Raw genomic sequence first — 5657 nt, 5'->3', positions numbered from 1 at the left:
CTGTAATTGTTTTTTGAGCCGAAGGTTTTACTGCAACTATAACTGGAGCTGTAATTAATGGTTATCAAGAAGGAACTGTAACAGGAAGAGTTGGACAAGTCCATAACAGGGATATATAACGCTTAGAGTCACCACCAAAAGTCACAATTCAAAGAGAAATCCTTTGATTTAGTTTGACTACTTTCATCTAGTCATCATGATTCGTTTTAGCCTCTCTTTTTTAAAGTTGTGCTTTTTAATTTTTTCAAACTTATTTATTGCTTGCTACTTTTTGCCTTTTGTTGCCGATAACTGCCGCTGCTATATATTTTTATGATTTAACTATTGCATCTAACACTGAATTAATTTCTTCAACTATTTTCTATTTTTTATTATTTTTTACTTATCCAGTGATTTTCAATTGTTAGCTCACGATTTATTCAAGGTTGCTCAAGATTGATTAAAATTTGCTAAGGTTTAATTTGCTCTGGTTTGATTTGCTTAGAAATTGCTCAAGATTGCTCAGAATTTTCTTAGGATTAATTATCATTTGTGGAGTATATTTTTATCTCCCAATATTACAAGTGCTGGAGATAAGTAAATATTATTATCTATCTCATACTGTATCATTTCAAAACCATCATAAGGAAATACCCTTTTAACTTTTAGTTGAGTGTAAACTCAACTAAAAAGCCTAACTCACCACTTTCCCCATTACTCGTGCCATTCTTTCTGTCTATGCGTTGTAGGCAATCTCAGCTCATCAGGCAACATTTTATCCGGATAATCATGACTGAGTTTCCGTCAAAGGTTCTATTTTCTTTTGTATGCTTGGCTACTAGATGTGCTCTCGCCTTTACTGCGATGGAAAATATTCTTTATTCAAAATACTTTCCATCACAAGGCCTTTGTTATTATAGCCAAGATTACTTCCTCCAATAGATAGTGCTTATTTAAGTTATAGCAGCCATTGTTTTTATACGGTCACAATTTCATACGTTGCTGAAAAAATGAAATGTTTCTAACCACTCTAGTGATTGGAACATTCTATTATACTAGATAGCCAAAAATATAACTGTAGTATTTATGTGAGTACTAAGCCTTAATGAGTAAAATAGCGACTTGTTGTATAATCCATCAACGCTTTCAAAAACAACAAAAGAAAGTAACTTTATAGATACAATTGCTGCTTTGTCTGTAGCTTCTGTATCTCCATGTTCGTTAGCATAGGGGGGCCTGGTGTAGCACCTCTTCATCAAGTTATAAATAGATTTATGTATTTGTATTTGATCACTGAATAATAATAATAATAATAAAAAATAATAATAATAGTATTTATTTAGTCTTTAAACTAGCAAGATGGGAAATAGATGCATAGACGCCAATGAGATTTTTTTAAAGTTTTTGATATGACACTTCAAGGCCATATGCAAACTCCAAACTAAAGAATGTTCATTTTTAAGTCAGATGAGAACTTTTAGCAAAAACAAATAAAAAGCAAACAGAGAAATTGCTGTGATTAGAACCTGGGATCGAAGTTAGCTCCAAAATTTTCACCCTTTTTTATTCCTTTGACAGGTTTTAGCTTTTATCGAATAAACTTTCATGGTTTGAAAGTTTTGACCATGTAAATTTTACAATCCCTTCATAATGAGAAGGGTAAAATCTTTATACAGTCATTTATTTCAAATTCTTATAGAATAATTGATGAAAGTTAAAACCTGTTAATGAGTTTGAATTTAACACAAAACAGTAAAAAAAAAAAAAACTTATTATATCATTCCCTTCATATTTGGGATATGGGTAACTTTTGTGGTATTCTTGTTTCCAGGCTCCAATGATTACAGGATAATCATTGCATTTTTTTTTTTTATTTTTTATTAAAATTTTTATATATATTTACATATAAATTTATATAGTAAACAAACAACTATAAACTTATACGTTATACACGGTTCAGAATTTTATTCGTCTACATCCATATATAGTTCTAAATTTTTGTTAATATCGTCAACGCTTAAATACAATTTATCTAGGTCATTAGTTTTATCTGACTCCCTACCAGGCGTATTTTCATTTTTTACCGCTATGAAAATTTAGTTATTAAAATTCAATTAGGGAGTCAAAAGTGATCACGTGGTAATGTCTTATTTTTCTCTACTTTTTTTCTTTGCATGGTGTTTACGATTAAACTTTTTAACTCTATGTCGAGGTTCAGCTGCTTTTTCTCCCATAAGGCCAAGTGAAACTGGGGAACTGATGATGATTTTGCCGGTATGTGCTAATACTTTGTGGAAGCTGGGATCTTGAACCAACCATATTTTTCTAACAATTTTTTACAAGCGTGATTGCAGTTTTTACTTATTTTTTCTAGATCAATTTAGTCTTTGCTATAAATTTCAATTAGAATGCTATGCAACTTGATAATAATGACCTAAATAATTTCTAAAGTTTTGCCCAGTAATTAAGGATTAGATTAACCTTTTTGGATTAATTTTCCAGTATTTCCTCCTCCTGATCCGCTAGCCCTTGGTTTATTAACTTTCAGGTCGAATTCTTCATATATCCTACAATTTTTTGTTCAATAAATATTAATCTTTTAAAATATTTTTTACTTTTCAAGTATTTTTTCAAATTTTATATGAAATATATAGAATAATTTTGAAAACCCTAATCCAAGCACAGTAATCACTAAAATCGCTAAAAAAGTGATGTTGCTCTGGCTAATAGATCAAAGTCTTGAAGGTATATCAATTGGAATTATTAAAACGTTGAGATATTTATATAAAAATGGAGTGTTTACTGTTGTCTGTTATTAAATAGCGTAAGGTTGCGGTACTTAAAATACGTATCGCAAATCATTCCACTGTGGGTCAAAAGGGACATTTGCTAGCCAAAACTACATAGAAAAACACATTCTGAGGAAAAAATAACATTTGTTTTCGAAAAGCCTTAAATTTTATTTCGTATTAACAAAAATTGTTTAAAAAAACCCTAAATTTTTTTTTAATTTATAAAAAATTTCGTTTTACTCCAACAAAGCTTACAAAAACAATATTATTTAAATTTATATTATAGGTAGAGTATTCTGCCGATAGCTCTTGTAATATTTTAATGACAACAGAAGGTAGAACATTTTTGTTGTTGTTGTTGTTGTTATTGTTTATTCTTATATTCTTTCTAAAAGTGCATTAAAGGATCAGATACACATTAAAGAAAATGTAAAAGGTCTAAATAGTTTTTCCCAATCGCATATTCTTGTAAAATTTTCACGAAAGATCTTAATAACCTTATTGGTAGCCTCTTGAGACTCATCAGAAAGCATACCTAATGGTAGAGTAAACAATTAAAAGACTTCAAAGTCAAGAAACAAAATATTATGAAATGTTTTGGTCATAGGATACCAAGGATAAATTCTAAATAGAGCAAAGCAGTTTCCCAATAGGATGCCTTAAATTTTGATGAGTTAATATTGTTAACGCAACACATTGTGGCTAGAATAATATAAAGCCTTTTTCACAAGATCAACATCTCTGTTCAAAATGTTAGCTGAGAAATCTTTTTGCTGAAAATATCGCCTAGATATGTTACCATCGTTTGATGTACATGTTCCACCTATTCATGGTTGCTCTCTGACAAGGCATGTCCTTGTTCGAAATTCGGTTCGGACTTCCACTTTTCTCTATTTAACAATATTTTTTTTAAACTTTTCTTAGTTTAACAAAATCCAAACATGCAAAGTTGAAACGCCATGTCTATTTTTGCCGTCTAAAGTTTGTTTAAATTACTAAAGTTTGATTATTTATTTCAATTGGAGATGCACCGGACACTAAAAAGCATTACTAAGATTTGGTTGCTATGGAAATAATAGTTTGAATTTTTAAGAAGCTATAACTGACTCATATTCTGCAAGAACTACTTCTTTTGTTTCATTTCTATAATAAAATCAGAGAGGCTCACAGGAACTAATTAACGATGGTTTCCGATTTTTCAAGCAATTTTTTCTTTGTCATCTTTGAAACAATAAAGTTTAGAGGAGTTAAGCAAGTTTTAAAAAACAGTTTATGAGAACTTTGTTGAATTGGACTATCTGACAATACCATGATGGCTACTACAGTCCAGGAAGCTAGTTCAACTTTATTACAACCCTCTTTTAACTCTTTTACTTCGAAATTCGAACTTTGATGAACAAAGTTGCTCCGCGGAGAATATAAAACGCAAACAAAATAGTTTTTTTATTTCATTTAAATATTAACATAATAATTTATTAATATGTTAAGTAATTCTTTCCATTTTGAAAAATTTCAAAATTTTGAAACCTTTTTGCATGGTTTTACTACACTTTAACTCACTATCCATTCGAAACAATAGAATTTCTTATCAAAGTAAGTCATTATGGGATTGACACGCGGATAAACTCATTTTTGACGTCAATAAACTGTATGCTATTAAAACTTAGTGTTGGAATAAAGTTAATAGCGCTAATACTTTTTAAAAATAAGATAATATGGAATTATATAAATTATGTAAATTATATAACATATAAGTTCATAATAATTACAAATAAAAGTACATCATATAGTTAGAAGTTTTACCCACGCCCTTATTTCTAAAAAAAGTCAAATATTTTTTATTTTGTATTATATCTGAATATTGCGAAAATCCGCAAAACAATTTAAATAAGTTATGGATCAAAATTTGAAAAGAAGTATAAATTAACTTGTCGATATTAACCGAATACTTTTATTGCATTTATTGTAAAGATACTAAACCGAAAAAAAAAATGGTTTTCTCATAAATACAGCCATGATCTGGCTGATATTTTGCCTCAAAGAAAAATATTAAAGTCCACGCATTTGTTGCAATTTATACTAAATACTTTAGTTGAAATGCTTTCCATGCAAAAGTAGTAAACAGATTCGTAGAAAATACAAATTAAGTACCGAAAGAGATTTTCAACAAGGTTTTGAAAAGAATAAAAAACTAAAAAAAGAAAATAAAGTGGTCCAATATGGTTTATCTTTGCTTTTTACAATCGTAAAAAGTTTCAATTAAAATGAACAAAATGTTTCATACTGTTTTAAAATTGAGGTGTTTATTCAACGTGCGTTTTAGAAAGCTTTCAGAGTGCAAAAGTATATTAGGTCTCTTTATGTTACAATACGTGGCTTACTAAACTGATAGAAACTATATTCGAAATCTATAGCCAATAAATCAAATTTTTTTATAATTCAACCGAAAAAAATGTAAAATGATATTTGTTAGTTTGACACACACCTAGTACTTTTAGTTTGTTAAAAAAGGTTTAAATGGAAGAAACTGTGTAATGATAATAAAAATATGATAGCGAATAATAAGCTTTTTTTGCTAATATAATATAGCTTAATCTTATTTTTATTTTTGCGATGTTCATTTATCTACAGATTACCAAAACAATAACCTACATTTACACCAAATCAGAATAACTTCGGCTAACCTTCTTTTAATTTATTCTTCAACAATTAAAAACTATTTGGAGAAAACTGCTGCATTAATCACGCGTGGGTTTGATCAAAATGATCAAGTTAAAATTATTTGTAAAAGACCATTCAAACTTAATTTGAATTTTACACATAGTTTCATGCAATGAAAACAATGGCAACGACAATATTATTTATACAACTTGTATGGTTTCTTTT

The sequence above is a fragment of the Hydra vulgaris genome, chromosome 04 (genome assembly GCF_038396675.1).
Source record: "Hydra vulgaris chromosome 04, alternate assembly HydraT2T_AEP".
Taxonomy (NCBI): Eukaryota; Metazoa; Cnidaria; class Hydrozoa; order Anthoathecata; family Hydridae; genus Hydra; species Hydra vulgaris.
Note: the sequence above shows the minus strand (reverse complement) of the source record.